This window comes from Callorhinus ursinus, unplaced genomic scaffold (genome assembly GCF_003265705.2).
Source record: "Callorhinus ursinus isolate GAN/ISIS: 27379988/994484 unplaced genomic scaffold, GSC_fseal_2.0 scaffold3, whole genome shotgun sequence".
NCBI lineage: Eukaryota > Metazoa > Chordata > Mammalia > Carnivora > Otariidae > Callorhinus > Callorhinus ursinus.
Window position 1 is genome coordinate 59,326,405 of NW_027397065.1, and position 13,752 is coordinate 59,340,156.

The following is a 13,752-nucleotide window of genomic DNA, read 5'->3' on the forward strand; positions in this document are numbered from 1 at the left end:
GCCTATGAAACCGCAAGGTCCTGCGGAAGCCCGGCGTGCCGCTGCCCCCTAGTGGTGAGTGAGCAGGCACAGGCCTAACAGCTTTTCTCCCAGGCTGAGGGGGTCCAAAACTTCCAGCGGGAGGTTATCAAACGCTGAAATTGGCTGGGCTATTGAAACCAGCAACAGTCCATAGACCTCCCTTCAAGCCTCCGGGAAAATGGAGGAGGCAGGAGGAATCGTCAGGCCCTGCACTGGGAGGGCGGGCTGAGATGTGGTCCCTCAGCTGAGGTGCAGGATCTGAGCACTTTCCTAGTCAATGCCATTCCCCCGCTTGTGAATGCACAATGAACACAACGGGGAGAGAGGACACAGTGGATCTTTCCCCAGCGACCCAGGGCCAAATTGTCTTTTTTTTTTTAATTTATTTATCCATTTGAGAGAGAGAGAGAGAGCACAAGTGGGGTGAGGGGCAGAGAGAGAAGCAGATTCCCCGCTAAGCAGGGAGCCCCAATTGGGGCTCAATCCCAGGACTCCAGGATCATGATCCGAGCCGAAAGCACACGCTTAACTGACTAAGCCACCCAGGTGCCTCCCCCCTTTTTAAAATGAACTTAGGTGACCCTTGGTTTGCAGGGGGGACGGGTGTCTCTAGTGGACGAAAGGTGACATGTCCATCACAGTTTAGTTCATCTCTCAATTCTACCAGTGTTTTGGTTGTTTTAGTTTTGGGTGTTTTGTTTTCTGTTTTTTGCCTCCCAACCCAAGGTTTTGAAAGAGGATTTCCTCTACCCCCATTTGACCTCAGTCTGTACTTTCTAATTGATTAAGTTCTTCTTTCCAGCTTATCTCTTGACTCAGGCAAAAGACTCTGTGGGCAAAGCATCCTGTGATGGGAACAGGTTACCCCCTTCCCCAAGCAGTAAGGACTGCCCTGAGCCAGCAAGACCCTAGGTGATTGACCCCAAGACAATGATCGGCCTGACCTTTACTGGCTGGCCACCAACCTTTGTCTCACATTTTCTTGATGTAAACCTAGAAATATTTTCAGTACTTTGGACAGTCTTTGTGATGTTATCAATGTCCACTGTCTTCCCAGTGCTGGCCTCACTGAAATAATATTCCTTTCTTGTTTTACCACTGCTGGTCTCTCTGCCTTGGATTTTGTCAGCGGAGAGTGGCCACACCTGGTCTGTGTGGGACCCCCAGGGCCAAGTGCTCTTGCACCCCTGCGCCCTGGTCAGTTTCCTTCTCTCTCTTCTTTTTTCACCTTATTTTTCTCCCTGGATTCACCTGCTCTGATAGCTCTAAGCCTCTGTGCCATCATCTTTTCCAAGTCTAGAACGAAGACTCATGCAGCCTTGAAGGATTGTGGCATAAAGGTGTATTTAAAACGAGCCCATATTCTCCCTTGTTCTCTTCATTCCTCTCTGCCTCTCACAGATACACCTGAGTCCATTGTCATGGAAATGGTAGATTCAGTGTTGTAAATGGAGAGGGATGACCAACAGACCAATGGAACACAATACTGAGCCTAAAAACAACGCTGCACGATATGAAAGCCACAGTGTCTCAGACTATAAACACCACTATTTGTGAGACATATCCTGATTCTCAGTATGTTAAAGTAAGAAAAATTGTAGAGTTCCTCTACATATATATAACCAATGCCCAGTCTTCTATGGCATTCCCAGTCTCTCCCAGCCCAGTGGACTTCACACCCTATTGTTCTCCATGAATGGGATGTTCTTTTCACACCACTTGGGCTCAGAACCTTGCCCAGTGGGCAGGTAGCCTGTGAGATGGCCCCCGGTGATCTAGTATTCATGTCTCTCTTGTAATCTCCTTCTGTTGAGTGTGGGCTGGACCTGATGATTTCCTTCCAAATATAGCTGGGTGTACTCAAAAGCTGAGTCAGGCTTTGCTGAAGCTGAGAGCTGGAGGCTGTCAGATAACTATGCTCCCCATAGCTGGGCATCAAGTCCTTTTATTCAAGGGGGAACTGAAGAGTTCGTACCAAACAAATCAAATATACCAAAAAACCAAGTGCTCATACTGATACTTAAAACTAATAAAACCTTTAATAATCAGCATTGGATGTTGCTAGGGCATACCTTTTCTCTGCAAACCGATAAAGGGCAAAAATTAAACATTTATTCAGTCATTGCCATATGAATTGCACTGTAGTCTAAGAAAATAATTACTGAAAGTACATATTTATAGTAGACATCTAATAATAAATGAAGATGAATGGTAGGATGAAGTAATCATCATTTTGCAACCCCCCACTTATATCATGGATCCAGGTCATAATCATTAACAGATGCGAATGCCATTAATTAACACATTAATGGGAGCATCTGTCAAGAGGGATCAAACCTATATCACTTAAATCCAGTTAAATTCTTAATCTCACTATATTATGTGCTTTTTAATTGACAGGGAGACACAGCATCCCTTATTAAGTATTTTTGTCTATAAAATTCAAACTAAATCTAATCAACATCAAGATCTTATGTGCACAAAGCTATGAGTAATAAAACAAACAGCACACAGGAAGCTATCAGTCAAATCCAAAGACTGATCAGTCAAATCCAGGAAGTGGAAAATTCTACAGGATAAATTACCTACATTTTTCAACAATAAAAGGCAAGAAAAAGGGCCTTTGTAAATTGCTACAAATAAAAAAACTACGAGGCAAATCAACCATACGCAATGTGTGGATTATCTCTGAATCCTGATTTAAAGAAATCAACTGGCGGCTCCTGGTGGCCTCACCCTTCTAACAACCCAGGCAGGGCTCTGCAATTTGCATATCTTATTCCAATCTTCAACTCAGCTGTGAGAATCCAAAATTGTTCCCATGAACCTTTCAACTAGCTAGAGCTTTCAATCATCTGCCATCTTTACTGACTATTGTTCAATTTTCCTATTTTGTTATTTCTCATTTATTACTTCTGCTGTAGTCTATTTTTTTCCCCTGCAGTTAAGCAAACAATAAAAATCTGGCTTTGAAGGGAGGTATCATGTTTAGAATATTTCTTTCTGGTCATTAAATCATCCCTAGCAATGCTCACAACATTGGCTGTGTTCTGAATGGTCTCTTGACTGTGTCTTTCCTCTCTCCCTAGGATGTAAGGTCTGAAAGCTATAGGCAGTTTTTTTTTTTAAGATTTTATTTATTTATCTATTTGACAGGGAGAGACACAGCGAGAGAGGGAACACAAGCAGGGGGAGTGGGAGAGGGAGAAGCAGGCTTCCCGTGCAGCAGGGAGCCCGATGTGGGGCTCGATTCCAGGACCCCGAGATCATGACCTGAGCTGAAGGCAGACGCTTAACAGCTGAGCCACCCAGGCGCCCCTATGGCAGTTTCTTCATCTTTGTGTTGTGTGGCTCCCAGTACAGCGCCTGGAACGTGGGAGGATATCAAAATGTGCTTCCTAAGTATTGGGGATAACTAGATGAATATCTAGCTGAGGAAATCCATAATGTATCCATGGATGCTTTTGTCAAAAGGTTGTTTGACATAGACGAAGAGGGATGTATTACTATGCAAGACACCATAGATAATAATATACTAAGGGGAAAAAAATAATTCAGAGAAAGAAAATTCCCCCAAAAGGCAGTATTTAACATTTGTTCTCATTAAGATTATAATTCTATCCATGAGAATATTGAGAATAATGATAAATCAGAATAATAATGCAGCAAATTAAATTCATGAATGCTACCTTGTAATGAGAGGTGATTTGCTCCCCATTTCAGAGATGACAAAGGGAGACCTAGAGAGGTGAGATTATCTGCTGAGGGTCACTCATCTAGAAAGGGGTGGAACTTCCCCTTCGCCCAAGCAGTCCCTTTCTGGAGCTTCTGGGGGTAACACCGGTCCAAACACAGCCTGAAGCCTTTTGGGTTGAGCAATTACCCGGAGAACGCAACACTGGGAAAGTCAAAGTCCATTTTAAGAATGGGTCACCACCCTTGTAACCTCTTTCACATCACAAATGATCTTTTGTCATTCCTCCCATTCATTGTTCTGCTTGGAGACCTGGGCTTCTGTTTCCGGTCCAACACTGCAACCCAGTGTCCCCAGTTTTCTTCTCTGAGGTGCGTTAGTACCTTTTTTTTTTAGTACCTTTTATTTTCAAACCCAATTCAATCTACCATAAAGAGAATTTGACCTTGGATAATTTCACCCAAGATGATTGGTTTTTATTTTAGTATCATCAGGTCTTCTGATCGAGTGTGAGCTGGACGCTGCGCGACCTTGCAGCCCTTTTCCCGGCTGTGAGCAGGGGGCCTGGGATTCCGCAGCCCGGGCTCCAGGGCCCCAGACGCCCCCAGCGCCGAGCTCCGCAGCCTCTGACCCTTGGCCGCTCCCCTTATCTCCCGCCCTGGGAGGGCTCTCTTGGGACAGCCAAGACGTCAACTGGGAAATGCTTTCCAGTCGCAGCGGGCTTCTGCGCTGGCGCCACACGAACATCCGAGGAACCGACACTTGTAGAGCGCGGAAGAGCTGACGCCGGGCGGAGAGCCCGCTGCCGGGACCGGACGGCGGGCCCCCACCAGGGAACCCACGGGGAACCAGAGGCTCCCCCAGGCCAGCGGGACGCCACTGAGGAGCCGCGCCGCCCGCCCCCGCAGCCTCCGGGGGGGGGGCGCGGTCGCCTCCCTGCAGGGCCCACGAGAGGAGCCCGAGGCCACTGACAGCGGGGACTCTTCGGAGGGTCGCCCCGTTACTGCCCCCAGGAGCCACCACCGCACGTCCCAAGGCACTGGATCCGAAGCGCTGTGGCCCAGACGACCCTGGCCACCGAGGAGCCCTGAGATTTCCGCCGAGGCCCTTCTGGGCACACCAGCTTCCGCAAACAAAAGATGTTACACTAACACCTCTGCGTTTGCACGATATCCACGCAAGCAGTTTTGTCTTCAGATAATTAGATAATTTTCATTTCGCTACTCGGGCCAAGAACAATGCCAAAGTCCTTTATCTCTCCCCTGTGTCCCTGGTTTGTCTGCTTGGAGAAGGACGAGGCGCAGGGCCGCGGGGGACACTGCGGGTTCCCACGCGGGACCCTCGGTCGCCTGGCCTCCCGGGGCGCGGGGAAGGCGGTGGGGTCTGCGGTGCATTGGGGCGCGGCGGGGGCCGCCAGGGGTACAGCGTGGCCCTTCGTCTAAGCTGCCGACTATCGCGGGGCCTTCCAGAACTGCAGCCAGGCTGCAGGCCGCCGCTTAGCCCGAGAAGCGCCCCGCCGCGTGGCCCCCGCCCTTCTTGGCTGCGAGTCCATCTCAGGGGCCGCCCGGGCCTCCGCCTTCTTCCCGCACCCCCTCTCCAAACTCACCCAGAAGTTCAGGGTCCCTCACCCCTCCGACTCTCTTAAAAACCTTTTTGCCCAGCGCCTGCCAGGTTCCGCCGAGCGGACCCGCCGCAAGTTCTCTAAGGTGCAAAGCGAAGGCGGGCGTGACCTGCACACGTGACCTGGGAAACCAGCCACCCAGCGGAGAGGGTGATCCTGGGTCCCGAAGGGGGCGTGCTCGCTTGCAATCCCAAGGTGCCTTAACTCCCAATACCAAAGGGACTGGAATTAGAGTATCTACTCCAACCTGGACGTGAGAGGGAGCTCTCCCTTGAAAACAATGCCTAACAAGATGGTAATAGTATCAGGCTCAGCATGTGCGACCACGTTGGAATTCCCGAACTAGATGAATTCTAACACAATGTTAGAATGTTTCTGAGAAGCTATTGTGAACCTGTCAGTTTGCTAGTTATAATATATATGCATATAAATATATAACACAGAAATGGAATAATATGCATACCCTTACGTAGCAATCTTTTTCATTCCATTCTTGTAGCTACAAAATGAACTTTTATTTTTTTTAAGATTTTATTTGACACAGAGAGAGAGAGAGCACAAGCAGGGGGGAGCGGCAGGTAGAGGAAGAGGGAGAAGCAGGCTCCCCACCGAGCAGGGAGCCCCATGCTAGGCTGGATCCCAGGGTCCTGGAATCATGATCTGAGCTGAAGGCAGATGCTGAACCGACTGAGCCACTCAGGTGCCCCCAAAATGAACTTTCTTAATTTCATTTACCCACTAGATACATTTCTTTTGGGGTTTAAAATGACTTATTTCAAATTTCCTATTGTTACATTCTTCCCAGTTCTTAGTTTTGACTATAAGCATGCTGAACTTGTCGGCATACTGTGTATATATGTGTGTGGGGGGGGAGAAATATGTGTGCTCGTTTGTGTGCTGTGTGTAACAAGCTGCCATTTAAGTTTTGTTTTTGGAGGATATGTGCTTTGTAAACTTCATTACCTCTTTATCTCACTGTATTCCTGTGCCAAATACAGCCCCACTTGCAGTATATGAAATATGTATTACCTTACAATGTGAAGATCATTGGTAGTATAGATGTACAATATCTTTTCAATTTGGTAGGTGAAAGATACATGCCGTGGTTTCAATTTCTGTGTTTTTTTTTTCTTTTTAGGAGTTTGAACCCTGTTTAATAAACTTAAAAAAAATTTATGTGACATGAATGGTATTTTGCTTTCAACAAAACCGGGTAGCTAAATTTTACTAGTTTGAGATTAAGTTTAAATTCCCTGGCTGATGTTGGCTGGGAGCTGCCCTGAGTTCCTTGCCAAGTGGGCTTCTGCAGGGATCAGCTAGCCAGAAGGCATCCTGCTTCAGCAAAGCAAGCATGAGAGAAGAGTCTGAGAGAGGGACTATGAGGCTGAGGCAGGAATCAGGTTAAGCATGAAGTCTTTCTCGTAGATAATTTGCTTGGTCTAGCTAAGGAGCTATACTTTGGTCTTTAGTTTCAGGGTCCTCTCAACCCTCCACCCTCACTTTTTTTTTTTTTTTTGGTCATCTTGTAAGAATCCAACCCTCCGGGTCTCATCTCTAAAACCAAGCAATCCTCTTGGATGCACTAAAAGTGTAGTTTGTCTACCTGTGCCTGACAAGTAGAGGGGCTTTCTCCTTAAAAAAATTTTTTTATTTTAAAGATTTTATTTATTTATTTATTTGAGGGGGGAGAAAGCACGAGTGGGAAGAGGGGCAGAGGGAGAGGAACAGGCAGACTCCCCACGGAGGGGGCCTCAATCTGGGATCCCGACCTGAGCTGAAGGCAGACGCTTAACCGACTGAGCCACCCAGGCGCCCCTAAGGGTTTTCTTCAGCGAATGGAAACAGCCAGGAACTGGACCTCTCTTTCCAAAGACCAGCCTTTTTCTCCCTTCCCCTCCCTTAATCCAATCACGGAAACCCTTCAAACTTTCAACAGCGCCCGCCAGAATGATGTGATTTTCTCCTTAATCCTATCAGGCTCTGAGGCAATTGCAAGGCAAATCCTCCAAGTATTTGGATTGTCTTTTCCTACCTCCTAGACCCGCCAGAGCAGTATTAAAGGCCCCGCTCAGCGCCGGACTCCAGCGTTTGCCTCTTCTCCTAGACGGGCGGCGCGCCTTGCTCGCTCGGGACACCCAAGCTATGGATCCGCACCCGCCGACGCTGGAAGAGCTGTCTTGCTGGCGGGCACGTCCGGAGCCCCACGTGCCGCCGGGCCTGAGCCGAGAACAGGCCTGGGCCTGGGCGCTGGATAACTTCCCGGCGCTGAGCCGCCGCTCCTGCCAACACCCCCACTTCTGCGGGGACGGGAACAACTGTGCGTGCGGGTTGCTGCGCCACGCTTGGCCCGGGCACGGAGCTGCTCCCCGAGCTGAGAGGGGCCGGAAACACTGCCGAGACCCAGATGTCCCCGCTGAAACCGCGATGCAGCTGCAGTCACCGCAACAAGAGGTAGATGCGACAGGCAGCGCTGCCCACTGGGGCCTGAACCAGCCGGGGGATGCCCGCGCCAGCGGAGGGGGACAGACCCACGGCCAGATCGCCTCCAGGAGCCCAGGCCGCCCTCGGAAGCTGCTGAAAACCGGGGCTTAAAGCAGGGTGGAAGCCGGACAGGAAAGGAATTCCAGTCCACAGCACCCCTTCAAACCGATGCCCTGGAAGGAGCCTGCGACACCCTTTGGGGGCCCTCATTCTGTCTGTATGGACTTCTTCGACTTCTGCCGCCCCCTTCCCACCCCAAGGCCCCCCGCTGGCCCCGAGCCGAGTTGAGCCTTGAGGTCTTTAGAACCTTCCTTATTTGTTCTTTCCTTAATTACCTACAGGTGTTTCGATTAGAAAACATTCTTCATGTAATCAATGTCTTTAAAACTTTTCTTCTAGATCTACTGAGAATTGACACAATTCTTATCTAATCGCACATGCCGATGAAAGCCTTTTTTTCCTTATTCTCAGCCTGTGGATTTGATTTTGGGTGGGTGGTGTCACCACGGGAAGAGTATTGGTTGGGTTTGGGGCTGAAAGGCTTGCTGTGACCCAGATCAGAGCTCATTAAAATCAAAGAAATGCAAATTGAAACAATGACTATGGGGAGGAGATCGGTGGGAGGGGTCGATGGGTGAAATAGTCAAGAGTATTACGGGCACACTTAACAGTGATGAGCACTGAATAATATAGAGAGTTGTTGGATCGCTATATTATACACCTGAAGCTAATATAACACTATATTAATTATCCTGGAATTCAAATAATAAAAAACAAATTAAAACAATAGGATATAACTGACTACCACAGTGGCACACATTAAAGTTTTTCATTTTATCCAATGTTCGGAAACATATAGAAAGTAGTAACTCTCAGATACCCGTTTTCGGAATGAATTTGCAAAGCTCTTTGGAAAGGCAATCTGGCAATATTATAGAAAACATTTCAATGTGAGTATTCTTTTGGCCCAGAAATTCTTTTTCTTACAAGCAAGAAATTCTAGTTCAAAAACAAGCATGCTGAAAAGTAAAAACAGATTGGGAAAAAGAATCATGGTATATCTGTACAATCCCAAACTATGCAGCCCTTAGAAATAAAATGGAAGGCATGATTTTGAAAAGCTATCCTAGAGGCTGAATGTGCTATACAGGGACTCTGAACACTGGGAAGGTGGTGACCGTAGCAATGGGGCTAAGAGGGTGTAGTTCCAACCATTATGGGGAAGGAAGCACTGAGGTTCAGCCACCCAGGTAGGCTTAGAGAAAGGCTAAGTCTGGGGACACCCTATTGTAGTTCCTTCCACAACCACCTACGCTGGTGTTTTCTGGCATTTCTGAGTCATTCAGCCACCATCTGCCCTGTGGTATTAGGATCCAGGAGGCTAATGTTGGACCAGACAGGAACCCAAGGGTCAGCTCCAAGACAGGACAATCTGGGAGCTTTCTAACTTCTCATTGCACAAAGTCTCTGAGTCTCCATCATTTTGCTCCCCCATTCGGTAGCTCTCATTCCCATTCCCGGAGGGTGTGAAAATTGCTTCAGAAAGCCCAGCTTGGTGAGAGGAAGCACATAAATATACTCTTCCCAAAGACATTAAACAAAACTGAGTTGAATATGGTTTTGGTCAAGTCTGCGGATTGGGTCATGCTAGCGTTTGACAGTCATAGCTAGTTTACCAGCATTTTCTGAGAAGCAAAATAGAAAAAAAAATCTTCTAGGAAAGTTATTTTTCTCTTTTTCAGTGACATCTACCCTTTTTCTATTCAGAGAAACAGTAAGCATGCCAGCAAATAAATACATAAGACTTTTTTAGTATAATTGCTATCAAGAATTTTTATAAGTTCATTGAAAAGAAGGTAACTGGGAGGGTGCTATTTTACCTTAAAGAGTGAAAACAGAACTATTAGAGATACAGAAGTGTCCTTTCAACCCAAAACAGGACAATGTGATGAAAACACTATGCTGAATCTAGGGGAGCAGTTATTAAGAGACAATATCAAATTCAAGGATTCTGAGTCCAGAACATGATTAATACAGGGGCACCTGGGTGGCTCGGTAGGTGAAGTGTCTGCCTTTGGCTCGGGTCATGATCCCGGGATCGAAGCCCTCCTTGGGCTCCCTGCTCAGCTCCTTCTCCCTCTGCCGTCTGCTCTGCTTGTGTTCTCTCTCTGTCAAATAAATGGATAGAATCTTAAAAAAAAACAAAACAGAAACAAAAAAACACCAAGATTAATACAGTCATGGACAGAGGGAAGGCAAATGATGGCTTTCTGTGGCCCAAGGAAGATATATCTGGACCACAACAATCCTAGAGTCCTCCATCCAAGAGGACCTGCTAGCATGCAGTCATACTTGATAGTTTAAATGAAAGCCTGGATTTTTTAGTTCCTTTTGATTGAAAGATTTAATTACTGATAATAACACTGCTCAAATATATGATATTGACCTAATAAATGATGACATTGACCAGATATGTAACGAAGGGATTGATAAGGGAGATCTAACTGATAGTGTTCAAAGGTGTGTTCACATTGTTTTTCTTCATTTTCTCAGATTATATGACCCCCCCCCACATCAGCTGAGCTTTTAAGTTTCTAGGTATTGTGACCCTGTATTTCCCAGGTAGAATACAAAATAGAGTATAAGAGAAAAATGTTGTAAGTGGTTATTCAAGAAGACTTTCCAGACACTAGAGATCAGTAGAATTTTGATGGCAAAGTAACATTGTAATTTTAGACTGCATAAATTCAAGGTCCCTTAATAAATCATCTTCTGTCTTAGTCAGCAGTTTCTGTCTAGAGGAGTTAAAAGGAACTGGCGCTATGTTTTGTACAGTTTGGAGGGAGGGGCATGTGGGCTTGAGGGTTCTCAGTAGGTCTCTGCCTGGGTAGTAGGGCTTCCCACTGGGAACCCCTACTCTTGTGAGTTATAGGCACCCAGGCACATTCCTCTCTCTACAATACAAGCATCCACTCACTTTTCACACCTGGACAGATATATCCCTGCTACCTGGCATAGCAGAGCTGAAGCCAGCTTTTGGGGGTCACTGCTGAAGTAGCCCCAGTAATCACTTGCCAGTTGAGGTTGCTCCTGCTCTCAGTACCCATTACCTAGACACCTAGAGTCCATTTACGGCGATGCTTTACCTTTCTGTTTGCAAGAGTTCCCACTCTGTTTTCTAAATAATACTCTACATTGTCCTGTCCCAGTGCTTTCATAAAGCCACCTTTTTTATTTTTATTTTATTTCATTTTTATTTTTTAAAAGATTTTATTTATTTGACAGAGAGACAGCGAGAGCAGGAACACAAGCAGCAGGGGTGGGAGAAGGAGAAGCGGGCTTCCCGCGGAGCAGGGAGCCCGGTGCGGGGCGCGATCCCAGGACTCTGGGATCATGACCTGAGCCGAAGGCAGACGCTCAACGACTGAGCCACCCAGGTGCCCCTAAAACCACCTTTTTTACACCAAAAAATTATATATATTTTTTACCTCGTTTCTCTAAATTTGATGTTGCAATAAAGTGTGCAGGCTTATTTCTCTGCGTTTGTCACTGGATGAGGACTCCTTTGAAGCCACATTATTTTCCTAATATAAGAAATGTCCATCATTTTAATCTTCCTTTCCTGAAAAAAAGGTAAATTAAATAGATTGCATAGGCACTCATTAGCTTTGTGACTTTGGATGTGTCTCTCCAGGCATTAAGAAAGGGTGGACATTTGGTGCGATGAGATCGACCTAAGATGGCGACTGTGGAACCGAAAACCACCCCTACTCCTAATCCCCCGCCTACAGAAGACGAGAAAACAGAATCTAATCAGGAGGTTGCTAACCCAGAACACCATATTAAACATCCTTTACAGAACAGATGGGCACTCTGGTTTTTTAAAAATGATAAAAGCAAAACTTGGCAAGCAAACCTTCGGCTGATCTCTAAGTTTGATACTGTTGAAGACTCTTGGGCTCTGTACAACCACATCCAGTTGTCTAGTAATTTAATGCCAGGCTGTGACTACTCACTTTTTAAGGATGGTTTTGAGCCTATGTGGGAAGATGAGAAAAACAAACGAAGAGGACGATGGCTAATTACATTGAACAAGCAGCAGAGAGGAAGTGACCCGGATCGCTTTTGGCTAGAGACACTACTGTGCCTTATTGGAGAATCTTTTGATGACTACAGTGATGATGTATGTGGAGCTGTTGTTAATGTTAGAACTAAAGGTGATAAGATAGCAATATGGACTACTGAATGTGAAAACAGAGAGGCTGTTACACATAGAGGGAGGGTATACAAGGAAAGGTTAGGACTTCCTCCAAAGATAGTGATTGGTTATCAGTCCCATGCAGACACAGCTACTAAGAGCCGCTCCACCACTAAAAATAGGTTTGTTGTTTAAGAAGACACCTTCTGAGTATTCTCATAGGAGACTGCGTCAAGCAATGGAGATTTGGGAGCTGAACCAAAGCCTCTTCAAAAGCAGAGTGGACTGCATTTAAATTTGATTTCCATCTAAATGTTGCTAAGATATAAGAGAAGTCTCATTCGCCTTTGTCTCGTACTTCTGTGTTCATGGTTTTTTTTTTTTTTATTTTGGCTAGAGTGTCCACTATCCCAATCAGAGAATTACAGTACACATCATCCCCAGAATCCATAAATGTGTTCCTGGCCCACTCTGTAATAGCTTAGTAGAATTACCATTACAAACACATCTTACCCATCCACAATATTCAAAAAAGAACTTGCATTTCTATACCTTATAGGAAAAAAATTCTGTTTATGTTCCATTGCATGCAGGAGCATATTTTGCTGGTTTGAAAGAGTATGAAGCATACAGTTTTCTAGCAATTTTCTTTGTTTCCTTTTACAGCATTGTCTTTGCTGTACTCTTGCTGATGGCCGCTAGATTTTAATTTATTTGTTTCCCTACTTGATAACATTAGTGATTCTGATTTCAGTTTTTCATTTGTTTTGCTTTTGTTTTTTTCCTCATGTAACATTGGTGAAGGATCCAGGAATATGACACAAAGGTGGAATAAACATTAATTTTGTGCATTCTTTGGTAATATTTTTGGTTTTTTGTAACTACAAAACTTTGCTACAAATTTATGCATTTCATTCAAATCAGTGATCTATGTTTGTGTGATTTCCTAAACATAATTGTGGATTATAAAAAGTGTAACATCATAATTACATTCCTAATTAGAATTAGTATGTCTGTTTTTGTATCTTTATGCTGTATTTTAACACTTTGTATTACTTAGGTTATTTTGCTTTGGTTAAAAAATGGCTCAAGTAGAAAAGCGGTCCCATTCATATTAAGACAGTGTACAAAACTGTAAATAAAATGTGTACAGTGAATTGTCTTTTAGACAAAAAAAAAGAATGGGTGGACATTTGCATTGTAGAGAGTGGGCAGTGCCTGGGTGACTATAACACACAGAGGCGTGGGCTTTCCCAACGAGGAGCCACATTACTCAGACAAATATTTGCTGAGCAGCCCCTCACACTGAAATATTAAATTCTGCAACACTACCATTTTCTTACCTATAAAATGCACTTAAAATCTATTTTATGTAAATTTTTTAGAGAGGGGAAGAGGGGCAGAGGGAGAAGAAGGGAGAGAATCTCAAGCAGGCTCCATGCCCAGCACAGAGCCTGGCACAGGGCTCGATCCCATCACCTGGAGACCAAGACCCGAAAGAAATCGAGAGTCAGTTGCTTAACTGACTGACCCACCAAGGCTCCCCAAAATGCACTTAATAATAGCACCTAATTAAGCAGGATAATATAAATAAAACTCTTAATATAATGCCGATCATATAGGAAGTTTTTAGTGAATATTAGCTATTACAATTTAAAGGTAAAGTGAATGGGCATTAGAATCCTTTTATTTCTTTCTTAATTATTTCTAAACATTTTCACTATCGAAATAATATAT

At 45.2% G+C, this 13,752-nt stretch overlaps 1 pseudogene; it reads left to right on the forward strand.

Moving 5' to 3' along the window:
* Positions 1-11,550: 11,550 nt before the first annotated feature.
* LOC112819758 (eukaryotic translation initiation factor 4E pseudogene) lies at positions 11,551-13,197 on the forward strand (annotated as a pseudogene).
* The last annotated feature ends 555 nt before the right edge of the window (positions 13,198-13,752 follow it).